The following is a 13,513-nucleotide window of genomic DNA, read 5'->3' on the forward strand; positions in this document are numbered from 1 at the left end:
ATTGGAGAACCACTTTCGACTCCACACTTCTTCTTCACTTACTTCTTTTCTCAATATACTGGGCTTAGAAAATGGTATCAAGCCATCCTTATCATCAGTAGGACACGGAAAGAGGCACTAAGTCTCCTAACCAAGTTCAACCACACTCTGCAACTTAACCATTGCACTACAAATTAGGCAACGGGGGCATCAGCAAAGGCAGCCAATGTGCCGATCCTTTATACATTTTGTGTAGTACTTTTCTTACTCGGAGGCAAAATCAGCACTTTAACTGCCCAAATCATACAGATTTTACACATGTAGCACTCTATGCACACATAGGCACACACCTTGCAGTTCTTCTACACACACTTAAGCTAAAAACCCATTCTGTCACGTCAAAATTCTGCAAACCTATTACATATTCAGTGCGTCGGCATAGAAGCACTTTTTAATGCCACTAAAATGCACAAGTAGTTAGACTGAAGATGCAACCTGAATGAGTTTACAGTATGTACTCCACTTTATTAATGATTAGTAATGAGAAAGTGAGGACTACAAGAGTATTGGAAAAGACTTTTTCCACTCTGAATGTAAAGCAGATTGTGTGACCATTGGCCAAAAACGACCACGAAGGGACTCGAACCCTCAATCTTCTGATCCGAAGTCATTAGGCCATTAGGCCACGCGGTCATCCGTGCACCTGAGATGATTTTTATCATGTAGGTGGTATGCATGGATGGAGAACATATTATTAAAAGGTATTCAGGTTTACATCCCATAGTGTTCTTTCAGCTCTTTTCGCTGGAAGCACTTTTTTGGAATCTATATATTGAGAATTTTATGAGTACAATATGCTTTTGTTTTCCTTTTTCCATACAAACCTCTTTCCTCATGAGTTTAAAGCTCATTTGTATTCTCTACATAGCTCTGGAAGTTTCCAGACGTGGAGTGAAACTGTTTTGAAAGTAGGACAAATTGCTCCTTCCTGCATATGCTAATTTTTCACACTCACATAGGTTGTATACATTTTATGTATCCTGGCTTGACCTATTCAAGTAGCTGAAAGCCTGTCACCACCTCTAGAAACAAGATTCACACCAATCCAATTCAAATCATTTTTTACAAAGGAATATGTTCTGGCCGGTCGAAAATGCATCTCACAAAAATAGGCATTTAAAAATATACTTTGCAGTTTCAGAACCCTAACATGACTGTGAAGTGTACACAAGTAAAACGGGACAGTTTCAAAGTACCTAATCCCTCATAAACTTCTGAGAGGAAGCATGTAATAAATCTACCTAATTTTCTGTAAAAGAAAGAGGCAGGATTTTTGTTATCACCTCAGATGGGACTCAAACCCACAATCCCTGGCTTAGGAGGCCAGTGCCTTATCCATTAGGCCACTGAGGCACACATGCATAGCTCTTTTCTAGAGGCATTATTTAAATGTATTCTATGGTCAGACACCGGTGTGTGCACACAGGGCATTTCTCACTTCTCTCTATAAGTAAACTTCCCATTTTCATCCTCTTCCATCCCCGACTTTAACACTCTCTTCTATGCTATAATGGAGACTTTGCAATTTTAGCAAGTGGAGAGAAATTGGAGAACCACTTTCGACTCCACACTTCTTCTTCACTTACTTCTTTTCTCAATATACTGGGCTTAGAAAATGGTATCAAGCCATCCTTATCATCAGTAGGATGCGGAAAGAGGCACTAAGTCTCCTAACCAAGTTCAACCACACTCTGCAACTTAACCATTGCACTACAAATTAGGCAACGGGGGCATCAGCAAAGGCAGCCAATGTGCCGATCCTTTATACATTTTGTGTAGTACTTTTCTTACTCGGAGGCAAAATCAGCACTTTAACTGCCCAAATCATACAGATTTTACACATGTACCACTCTATGCACACATAGGCACACACCTTGCAGTTCTTCTACACACACTTAAGCTAAAAACCCATTCTGTCACGTCAAAATTCTGCAAACCTATTACATATTCAGTGCGTCGGCATAGAAGCACTTTTTAATGCCACTAAAATGCACAAGTAGTTAGACTGAAGATGCAACCTGAATGAGTTTACAGTATGTACTCCACTTTATTAATGATTAGTACTGAGAAAGTGAGGACTACAAGAGTATTGGAAAAGACTTTTTCCTCTCTGAATGTAAAGCAGATTGTGTGACCATTGGCCAAAAACGACCACGAAGGGACTCGAACCCTCAATCTTCTGATCCGAAGTCAGACGCCTTATCCATTAGGCCACGCGGTCATCCGTCCACCTGAAATGATTTTTATCATGTAGGTGGTATGCATGGATGGAGAACATATTATTGAAAGGTATTCAGGTTTACATCCCATAGTGTTCTTTCAGCTCTTTTCGCTGGAAGCACTTTTTTAGAATCTATATATTGAGAATTTTATGAGTACGATATGCTTTTGTTTTCCTTTTTCCATACAAACCTCTTTCCTCATGAGTTTAAAGCTCATTTGTATGCTCTACATAGCTCTGGACGTTTTCAGACGTGGAGTGAAACTGTTTTGAAAGTAGTCCAAATTGCTCCTTCCTGCATATGCTAATTTTTCACACTCACATAGGTTGTATAAGTTTTATGAATCCTGGCTTGACCTATTCAAGTAGCTGAAAGCCTGTCACCACCTCTAGAAACAAGATTCACACCAATCCAATTCATATAATTTTTTCCAAAGGAATATGTTCTGGCCGGTCGAAAATGCATCTCACAAAAATAGGCATTTAAAAATCTACTTTGCAGTTTCAGAACACTAACATGACTGTGAAGTGTACACAAGTAAAATGGGACCGTTTCAAAGTACCTAATCCCTCATAAACTTCTGAGAGGAAGCATGTAATAAATCTACCTAATTTTCTGGAAAAGAAAGAGGGAGGATTTTTGTTATCACCTCAGATGGGACTTGAACCCACAATCCCTGGCTTAGGAGGCCAGTGCCTTATCCATTAGGCCACTGAGGCACACATGCATAGCTCTTTTCTAGAGGCATTATTTAAATGTATTCTATGGTCAGACACCGGTGTGTGCACACAGGGCATTTCTCACTTCTCTCTATAAGTAAACTTCCCATTTTCATCCTCTTCCATCCCCGACTTTAACGCTCTCTTCTATGCTATAATGGAGACTTTGCAATTTTAGCAAGTGGAGAGAAATTGGAGAACCACTTTCGACTCCACACTTCTTCTTCACTTACTTCTTTTCTCAATATACTGGGCTTAGAAAATGGTATCAAGCCATCCTTATCATCAGTAGGACACGGAAAGAGGCACTAAGTCTCCTAACCAAGTTCAACCACACTCTGCGACTTAACCATTGCACTACAAATTAGGCAACGGGGGCATCAGCAAAGGCAGCCAATGTGCCGATCCTTTATACATTTTGTGTAGTACTTTTCTTACTCGGAGGCAAAATCAGCACTTTAACTGCCCAAATCATACAGATTTTACACATGTAGCACTCTATGCACACATAGGCACACACCTTGCAGTTCTTCTACACACACTTAAGCTAAAAACCCATTCTGTCACGTCAAAATTCTGCAAACCTATTACATATTCAGTGCGTCGGCATAGAAGCACTTTTTAATGCCACTAAAATGCACAAGTAGTTAGACTGAAGATGCAACCTGAATGAGTTTACAGTATGTACTCCACTTTATTAATGATTAGTACTGAGAAAGTGAGGACTACAAGAGTATTGGAAAAGACTTTTTCCTCTCTGAATGTAAAGCAGATTGTGTGACCATTGGCCAAAAACGACCACGAAGGGACTCGAACCCTCAATCTTCTGATCCGAAGTCAGACGCCTTATCCATTAGGCCACGCGGTCATCCGTCCACCTGAAATGATTTTTATCATGTAGGTGGTATGCATGGATGGAGAACATATTATTGAAAGGTATTCAGGTTTACATCCCATAGTGTTCTTTCAGCTCTTTTCGCTGGAAGCACTTTTTTAGAATCTATATATTGAGAATTTTATGAGTACGATATGCTTTTGTTTTCCTTTTTCCATACAAACCTCTTTCCTCATGAGTTTAAAGCTCATTTGTATGCTCTACATAGCTCTGGACGTTTTCAGACGTGGAGTGAAACTGTTTTGAAAGTAGTCCAAATTGCTCCTTCCTGCATATGCTAATTTTTCACACTCACATAGGTTGTATAAGTTTTATGAATCCTGGCTTGACCTATTCAAGTAGCTGAAAGCCTGTCACCACCTCTAGAAACAAGATTCACACCAATCCAATTCATATAATTTTTTCCAAAGGAATATGTTCTGGCCGGTCGAAAATGCATCTCACAAAAATAGGCATTTAAAAATCTACTTTGCAGTTTCAGAACACTAACATGACTGTGAAGTGTACACAAGTAAAATGGGACCGTTTCAAAGTACCTAATCCCTCATAAACTTCTGAGAGGAAGCATGTAATAAATCTACCTAATTTTCTGGAAAAGAAAGAGGGAGGATTTTTGTTATCACCTCAGATGGGACTTGAACCCACAATCCCTGGCTTAGGAGGCCAGTGCCTTATCCATTAGGCCACTGAGGCACACATGCATGGCTCTTTTCTAGAGGCATTATTTAAATGTATTCTATGGTCAGACACCGGTGTGTGCACACAGGGCATTTCTCACTTCTCTCTATAAGTAAACTTCCCATTTTCATCCTCTTCCATCCCCGACTTTAACGCTCTCTTCTATGCTATAATGGAGACTTTGCAATTTTAGCAAGTGGAGAGAAATTGGAGAACCACTTTCGACTCCACACTTCTTCTTCACTTACTTCTTTTCTCAATATACTGGGCTTAGAAAATGGTATCAAGCCATCCTTATCATCAGTAGGACACGGAAAGAGGCACTAAGTCTCCTAACCAAGTTCAATCACACTCTGCAACTTAACCATTGCACTACAAATTAGGCAACGGGGGCATCAGCAAAGGCAGCCAATGTGCCGATCCTTTATACATTTTGTGTAGTACTTTTCTTACTCGGAGGCAAAATCAGCACTTTAACTGCCCAAATCATACAGATTTTACACATGTAGCACTCTATGCACACATAGGCACACACCTTGCAGTTCTTCTACACACACTTAAGCTAAAAACCCATTCTGTCACGTCAAAATTCTGCAAACCTATTACATATTCAGTGCGTCGGCATAGAAGCACTTTTTAATGCCACTAAAATGCACAAGTAGTTAGACTGAAGATGCAACCTGAATGAGTTTACAGTATGTACTCCACTTTATTAATGATTAGTAATGAGAAAGTGAGGACTACAAGAGTATTGGAAAAGACTTTTTCCACTCTGAATGTAAAGCAGATTGTGTGACCATTGGCCAAAAACAACCACGAAGGGACTCGAACCCTCAATCTTCTGATCCGAAGTCAGACGCCTTATCCATTAGGCCACGCGGTCATCCGTCCACCTGAGATGATTTTTATCATGTAGGTGGTATGCATGGATGGAGAACATATTATTGAAAGGTATTCAGGTTTACATCCCATAGTGTTCTTTCAGCTCTTTTCGCTGGAAGCACTTTTTTGGAATCTATATATTGAGAATTTTATGAGTACGATATGCTTTTGTTTTCCTTTTTCCATACAAACCTCTTTCCTCATGAGTTTAAAGCTCATTTGTATTCTCTACATAGCTCTGGAAGTTTCCAGACGTGGAGTGAAACTGTTTTGAAAGTAGGACAAATTGCTCCTTCCTGCATATGCTAATTTTTCACACTCACATAGGTTGTATACATTTTATGTATCCTGGCTTGACCTATTCAAGTAGCTGAAAGCCTGTCACCACCTCTAGAAACAAGATTCACACCAATCCAATTCAAATCATTTTTTCCAAAGGAATATGTTCTGGCCGGTCGAAAATGCATCTCACAAAAATAGGCATTTAAAAATATACTTTGCAGTTTCAGAACCCTAACATGACTGTGAAGTGTACACAAGTAAAACGGGACAGTTTCAAAGTACCTAATCCCTCATAAACTTCTGAGAGGAAGCATGTAATAAATCTACCTAATTTTCTGGAAAAGGAAGAGGCAGGATTTTTGGTATCACCTCAGATGGGACTCAAACCCACAATCCCTGGCTTAGGTGGCCAGTGCCTTATCCATTAGGCCACTGAGGCACACATGCATAGCTCTTTTCTAGAGGCATTATTTAAATGTATTCTATGGTCAGACACCGGTGTGTGCACACAGGGCATTTCTCACTTCTCTCTATAAGTAAACTTCCCATTTTCATCCTCTTCCATCCCCGACTTTAACACTCTCTTCTATGCTATAATGGAGACTTTGCAATTTTAGCAAGTGGAGAGAAATTGGAGAACCACTTTCGACTCCACACTTCTTCTTCACTTACTTCTTTTCTCAATATACTGGGCTTAGAAAATGGTATCAAGCCATCCTTATCATCAGTAGGACACGGAAAGAGGCACTAAGTCTCCTAACCAAGTTCAACCACACTCTGCAACTTAACCATTGCACTACAAATTAGGCAACGGGGGCATCAGCAAAGGCAGCCAATGTGCCGATCCTTTATACATTTTGTGTAGTACTTTTCTTACTCGGAGGCAAAATCAGCACTTTAACTGCCCAAATCATACAGATTTTACACATGTACCACTCTATGCACACATAGGCACACACCTTGCAGTTCTTCTACACACACTTAAGCTAAAAACCCATTCTGTCACGTCAAAATTCTGCAAACCTATTACATATTCAGTGCGTCGGCATAGAAGCACTTTTTAATGCCACTAAAATGCACAAGTAGTTAGACTGAAGATGCAACCTGAATGAGTTTACAGTATGTACTCCACTTTATTAATGATTAGTACTGAGAAAGTGAGGACTACAAGAGTATTGGAAAATACTTTTTCCACTCTGAATGTAAAGCAGATTGAGTGACCATTGGCCAAAAACGACCACGAAGGGACTCGAACCCTCAATCTTCTGATCCGAAGTCAGACACCTTCCTTATCCATTAGGCCACGCGGTCATCCGTCCACCTGAGATGATTTTTATCATGTAGGTGGTATGCATGGATGGAGAACATATTATTGAAAGGTATTCAGGTTTACATCCCATAGTGTTCTTTCAGCTCTTTTCGCTGGAAGCACTTTTTTGGAATCTATATATTGAGAATTTTATGATTACGATATGCTTTTGTTTTCCTTTTTCCATACAAACCTCTTTCCTCATGAGTTTAAAGCTCATTTGTATGCTCTACATAGCTCTGGACGTTTCCAGACGTGGAGTGAAACTGTTTTGAAAGTAGTACAAATTGCTCCTTCCTGCATATGCTAATTTTTCACACTCACATAGGTTGTATAAGTTTTATGAATCCTGGCTTGACCTATTCAAGTAGCTGAAAGCCTGTCACCACCTCTAGAAACAAGATTCACACCAATCCAATTCATATCATTTTTTCCAAAGGAATATGTTCTGGCCGCTCGAAAATGCATCTCACAAAAATAGGCATTTAAGAATCTACTTTGCAGTTTCAGAACACTAACATGACTGTGAAGTGTACACAAGTAAAATGGGACTGTTTCAAAGTACCTAATCCCTCATAAACTTCTGAGAGGAAGCATGTAATAAATCTACCTAATTTTCTGTAAAAGAAAGAGGGAGGATTTTTGTTATCACCTCAGATGGGACTTGAACCCACAATCCCTGGCTTAGGAGGCAAGTGCCTTATCCATTAGGCCACTGAGGCACACATGCATAGCTCTTTTCTAGAGGCATTATTTAAATGTATTCTATGGTCAGACAGCGGTGTGTGCACACAGGGCATTTCTCACTTCTCTCTATAAGTAAACTTCCCATTTTCATCCTCTTCCATCCCCGACTTTAACGCTCTCTTCTATGCTATAATGGAGACTTTGCAATTTTAGCAAGTGGAGAGAAATTGGAGAACCACTTTCGACTCCACACTTCTTCTTCACTTACTTCTTTTCTCAATATACTGGGCTTAGAAAATGGTATCAAGCCATCCTTATCATCAGTAGGACACGGAAAGAGGCACTAAGTCTCCTAACCAAGTTCAACCACACTCTGCAACTTAACCATTGCACTACAAATTAGGCAACGGGGGCATCAGCAAAGGCAGCCAATGTGCCGATCCTTTATACATTTTGTGTAGTACTTTTCTTACTCGGAGGCAAAATCAGCACTTTAACTGCCCAAATCATACAGATTTTACACATGTAGCACTCTATGCACACATAGGCACACACCTTGCAGTTCTTCTACACACACTTAAGCTAAAAACCCATTCTGTCACGTCAAAATTCTGCAAACCTATTACATATTCAGTGCGTCGGCATAGAAGCACTTTTTAATGCCACTAAAATGCACAAGTAGTTAGACTGAAGATGCAACCTGAATGAGTTTACAGTATGTACTCCACTTTATTAATGATTAGTACTGAGAAAGTGAGGACTACAAGAGTATTGGAAAAGACTTTTTCCACTCTGAATGTAAAGCAGATTGTGTGACCATTGGCCAAAAACGACCACGAAGGGACTCGAACCCTCAATCTTCTGATCCGAAGTCAGACACCTTATCCATTAGGCCACGCGGTCATCCGTCCACCTGAGATGATTTTTATCATGTAGGTGGTATGCATGGATGGAGAACATATTATTGAAAGGTATTCAGGTTTACATCCCATAGTGTTCTTTCAGCTCTTTTCGCTGGAAGCACTTTTTTGGAATCTATATATTGAGAATTTTATGAGTACGATATGCTTTTGTTTTCCTTTTTCCATACAAACCTCTTTCCTCATGAGTTTAAAGCTCATTTGTATTCTCTACATAGCTCTGGAAGTTTCCAGACGTGGAGTGAAACTGTTTTGAAAGTAGGACAAATTGCTCCTTCCTGCATATGCTAATTTTTCACACTCACATAGGTTGTATACATTTTATGTATCCTGGCTTGACCTATTCAAGTAGCTGAAAGCCTGTCACCACCTCTAGAAACAAGATTCACACCAATCCAATTCAAATCATTTTTTCCAAAGGAATATGTTCTGGCCGGTCGAAAATGCATCTCACAAAAATAGGCATTTAAAAATCTACTTTGCAGTTTCAGAACACTAACATGACTGTGAAGTGTACACAAGTAAAATGGGACCGTTTCAAAGTACCTAATCCCTCATAAACTTCTGAGAGGAAGCATGTAATAAATCTACCTAATTTTCAGGAAAAGAAAGAGGGAGGATTTTTGTTATCACCTCAGATGGGACTTGAACCCACAATCCCTGGCTTAGGAGGCCAGTGCCTTATCCATTAGGCCACTGAGGCACACATGCATAGCTCTTTTCTAGAGGCATTATTTAAATGTATTCTATGGTCAGACACCGGTGAATGCACACAGGGCATTTCTCACTTCTCTCTATAAGTAAACTTCCCATTTTCATCCTCTTCCATCCCCGACTTTAACGCTCTCTTCTATGCTATAATGGAGACTTTGCAATTTTAGCAAGTGGAGAGAAATTGGAGAACCACTTTCGACTCCACACTTCTTCTTCACTTACTTCTTTTCTCAATATACTGGGCTTAGAAAATGGTATCAAGCCATCCTTATCATCAGTAGGACACGGAAAGAGGCACTAAGTCTCCTAACCAAGTTCAACCACACTCTGCAACTTAACCATTGCACTACAAATTAGGCAACGGGGGCATCAGCAAAGGCAGCCAATGTGCCGATCCTTTATACATTTTGTGTAGTACTTTTCTTACTCGGAGGCAAAATCAGCACTTTAACTGCCCAAATCATACAGATTTTACACATGTAGCACTCTATGCACACATAGGCACACACCTTGCAGTTCTTCTACACACACTTAAGCTAAAAACCCATTCTGTCACGTCAAAATTCTGCAAACCTATTACATATTCAGTGCGTCGGCATAGAAGCACTTTTTAATGCCACTAAAATGCACAAGTAGTTAGACTGAAGATGCAACCTGAATGAGTTTACAGTATGTACTCCACTTTATTAATGATTAGTAATGAGAAAGTGAGGACTACAAGAGTATTGGAAAAGACTTTTTCCACTCTGAATGTAAAGCAGATTGTGTGACCATTGGCCAAAAACGACGACGAAGGGACTCGAACCCTCAATCTTCTGATCCGAAGTCAGACGCCTTATCCATTAGGCCACGCGGTCATCCGGCCACCTGAGATGATTTTTATCATGTAGGTGGTATGCATGGATGGAGAACATATTATTGAAAGGTATTCAGGTTTACATCCCATAGTGTTCTTTCAGCTCTTTTCGCTGGAAGCACTTTTTTGGAATCTATATATTGAGAATTTTATGAGTACGATATGCTTTTGTTTTCCTTTTTCCATACAAACCTCTTTCCTCATGAGTTTAAAGCTCATTTGTATTCTCTACATAGCTCTGGAAGTTTCCAGACGTGGAGTGAAACTGTTTTGAAAGTAGGACAAATTGCTCCTTCCTGCATATGCTAATTTTTCACACTCACATAGGTTGTATACATTTTATGTATCCTGGCTTGACCTATTCAAGTAGCTGAAAGCCTGTCACCACCTCTAGAAACAAGATTCACACCAATCCAATTCAAATCATTTTTTTCCAAAGGAATATGTTCTGGCCGGTCGAAAATGCATCTCACAAAAATAGGCATTTAAAAATATACTTTGCAGTTTCAGAACCCTAACATGACTGTGAAGTGTACACAAGTAAAACGGGACAGTTTCAAAGTACCTAATCCCTCATAAACTTCTGAGAGGAAGCATGTAATAAATCTACCTAATTTTCTGGAAAAGGAAGAGGCAGGATTTTTGGTATCACCTCAGATGGGACTCAAACCCACAATCCCTGGCTTAGGAGGCCAGTGCCTTATCCATTAGGCCACTGAGGCACACATGCATAGCTCTTTTCTAGAGGCATTATTTAAATGTATTCTATGGTCAGACACCGGTGTGTGCACACAGGGCATTTCTCACTTCTCTCTATAAGTAAACTTCCCATTTTCATCCTCTTCCATCCCCGACTTTAACACTCTCTTCTATGCTATAATGGAGACTTTGCAATTTTAGCAAGTGGAGAGAAATTGGAGAACCACTTTCGACTCCACACTTCTTCTTCACTTACTTCTTTTCTCAATATACTGGGCTTAGAAAATGGTATCAAGCCATCCTTATCATCAGTAGGACACGGAAAGAGGCACTAAGTCTCCTAACCAAGTTCAACCACACTCTGCAACTTAACCATTGCACTACAAATTAGGCAACGGGGGCATCAGCAAAGGCAGCCAATGTGCCGATCCTTTATACATTTTGTGTAGTACTTTTCTTACTCGGAGGCAAAATCAGCACTTTAACTGCCCAAATCATACAGATTTTACACATGTACCACTCTATGCACACATAGGCACACACCTTGCAGTTCTTCTACACACACTTAAGCTAAAAACCCATTCTGTCACGTCAAAATTCTGCAAACCTATTACATATTCAGTGCGTCGGCATAGAAGCACTTTTTAATGCCACTAAAATGCACAAGTAGTTAGACTGAAGATGCAACCTGAATGAGTTTACAGTATGTACTCCACTTTATTAATGATTAGTACTGAGAAAGTGAGGACTACAAGAGTATTGGAAAAGACTTTTTCCACTCTGAATGTAAAGCAGATTGTGTGACCATTGGCCAAAAACGACCACGAAGGGACTCGAACCCTCAATCTTCTGATCCGAAGTCTGACACCTTCCTTATCCATTAGGCCACGCGGTCATCCGTCCACCTGAGATGATTTTTATCATGTAGGTGGTATGCATGGATGGAGAACATATTATTGAAAGGTATTCAGGTTTACATCCCATAGTGTTCTTTCAGCTCTTTTCGCTGGAAGCACTTTTTTGGAATCTATATATTGAGAATTTTATGATTACGATATGCTTTTGTTTTCCTTTTTCCATACAAACCTCTTTCCTCATGAGTTTAAAGCTCATTTGTATGCTCTACATAGCTCTGGACGTTTCCAGACGTGGAGTGAAACTGTTTTGAAAGTAGTACAAATTGCTCCTTCCTGCATATGCTAATTTTTCACACTCACATAGGTTGTATAAGTTTTATGAATCCTGGCTTGACCTATTCAAGTAGCTGAAAGCCTGTCACCACCTCTAGAAACAAGATTCACACCAATCCAATCCATATCATTTTTTCCAAAGGAATATGTTCTGGCCGCTCGAAAATGCATCTCACAAAAATAGGCATTTAAGAATCTACTTTGCAGTTTCAGAACACTAACATGACTGTGAAGTGTACACAAGTAAAATGGGACCGTTTCAAAGTACCTAATCCCTCATAAACTTCTGAGAGGAAGCATGTAATAAATCTATCTAATTTTCTGGAAAAGAAAGAGGGAGGATTTTTGTTATCACCTCAGATGGGACTTGACCCCACAATCCCTGGCTTAGGAGGCCAGTGCCTTATCCATTAGGCCACTGAGGCACACATGCATAGCTCTTTTCTAGAGGCGTTATTTAAATGTATTCTATGGTCAGACACCGGTGTGTGCACACAGGGCATTTCTCACTTCTCTCTATAAGTAAACTTCCCATTTTCATCCTCTTCCATCCCCGACTTTAACGCTCTCTTCTATGCTATAATGGAGAATTTGCAATTTTAGCAAGTGGAGAGAAATTGGAGAACCACTTTCGACTCCACACTTCTTCTTCACTTACTTCTTTTCTCAATATACTGGGCTTAGAAAATGGTATCAAGCCATCCTTATCATCAGTAGGACATGGAAAGAGGCACTAAGTCTCCTAACCAAGTTCAACCACACTCTGCAACTTAACCATTGCACTACAAATTAGGCAACGGGGGCATCAGCAAAGGCAGCCAATGTGCCGATCCTTTATACATTTTGTGTAGTACTTTTCTTACTCAGAGGCAAAATCAGCACTTTAACTGCCCAAATCATACAGATTTTACACATGTAGCACTCTATGCACACATAGGCACACACTGCGCAGTTCTTCTACACACACTTAAGCTAAAAACCCATTCTGTCACGTCAAAATTCTGCAAACCTATTACATATTCAGTGCGTCGGCATAGAAGCACTTTTTAATGCCACTAAAATGCACAAGTAGTTAGACTGAAGATGCAACCTGAATGAGTTTACAGTATGTACTCCACTTTATTAATGATTAGTAATGAGAAAGTGAGGACTACAAAGGTATTGGAAAAGACTTTTTCCACTCTGAATGTAAAGCAGATTGTGTGACCATTGGCCAAAAACGACCACGAAGGGACTCGAACCCTTAATCTTCTGATCCGAAGTCAGACACCTTATTCATTAGGCCAAGCGGTCATCCGTCCACCTGAGATGATTTTTATCATGTAGGTGGTATGCATGGATGGAGAACATATTATTGAAAGGTATTCAGGTTTACATCCCATAGTGTTCTTTCAGCTCTTTTCGCTGGAAGCACTTTTTTG

General features: G+C 39.9%; 9 non-coding genes across 9 annotated transcripts; all 9 read right to left on the reverse strand.

Annotated features, from left to right (window-relative positions):
• Positions 1 to 1,319: 1,319 nt before the first annotated feature.
• Positions 1,320 to 1,392, reverse strand: TRNAR-CCU (transfer RNA arginine (anticodon CCU)). Its single transcript has one exon. It is a non-coding gene; the product is annotated as a tRNA-Arg (tRNA).
• A 795-nt stretch (positions 1,393 to 2,187) lies between these two features.
• On the reverse strand, positions 2,188 to 2,260 carry TRNAR-UCG (transfer RNA arginine (anticodon UCG)). Its single transcript has one exon. It is a non-coding gene; the product is annotated as a tRNA-Arg (tRNA).
• Positions 2,261 to 2,907: 647 nt separating this feature from the next.
• TRNAR-CCU (transfer RNA arginine (anticodon CCU)) lies at positions 2,908 to 2,980 on the reverse strand. The gene has a single exon. It is a non-coding gene; the product is annotated as a tRNA-Arg (tRNA).
• Positions 2,981 to 3,775: 795 nt separating this feature from the next.
• Positions 3,776 to 3,848, reverse strand: TRNAR-UCG (transfer RNA arginine (anticodon UCG)). The gene has a single exon. It is a non-coding gene; the product is annotated as a tRNA-Arg (tRNA).
• A 647-nt stretch (positions 3,849 to 4,495) lies between these two features.
• On the reverse strand, positions 4,496 to 4,568 carry TRNAR-CCU (transfer RNA arginine (anticodon CCU)). The gene has a single exon. It is a non-coding gene; the product is annotated as a tRNA-Arg (tRNA).
• A 795-nt stretch (positions 4,569 to 5,363) lies between these two features.
• On the reverse strand, positions 5,364 to 5,436 carry TRNAR-UCG (transfer RNA arginine (anticodon UCG)). Its single transcript has one exon. It is a non-coding gene; the product is annotated as a tRNA-Arg (tRNA).
• A 3,107-nt stretch (positions 5,437 to 8,543) lies between these two features.
• On the reverse strand, positions 8,544 to 8,616 carry TRNAR-UCG (transfer RNA arginine (anticodon UCG)). The gene has a single exon. It is a non-coding gene; the product is annotated as a tRNA-Arg (tRNA).
• Positions 8,617 to 9,263: 647 nt separating this feature from the next.
• Positions 9,264 to 9,336, reverse strand: TRNAR-CCU (transfer RNA arginine (anticodon CCU)). The gene has a single exon. It is a non-coding gene; the product is annotated as a tRNA-Arg (tRNA).
• A 1,516-nt stretch (positions 9,337 to 10,852) lies between these two features.
• TRNAR-CCU (transfer RNA arginine (anticodon CCU)) lies at positions 10,853 to 10,925 on the reverse strand. The gene has a single exon. It is a non-coding gene; the product is annotated as a tRNA-Arg (tRNA).
• Between the last annotated feature and the right edge of the window lie 2,588 nt (positions 10,926 to 13,513).

The sequence above is a fragment of the Triturus cristatus genome, chromosome 4_1, assembly GCF_964204655.1.
Source record: "Triturus cristatus chromosome 4_1, aTriCri1.1, whole genome shotgun sequence".
Lineage (NCBI taxonomy): Eukaryota > Metazoa > Chordata > Amphibia > Caudata > Salamandridae > Triturus > Triturus cristatus.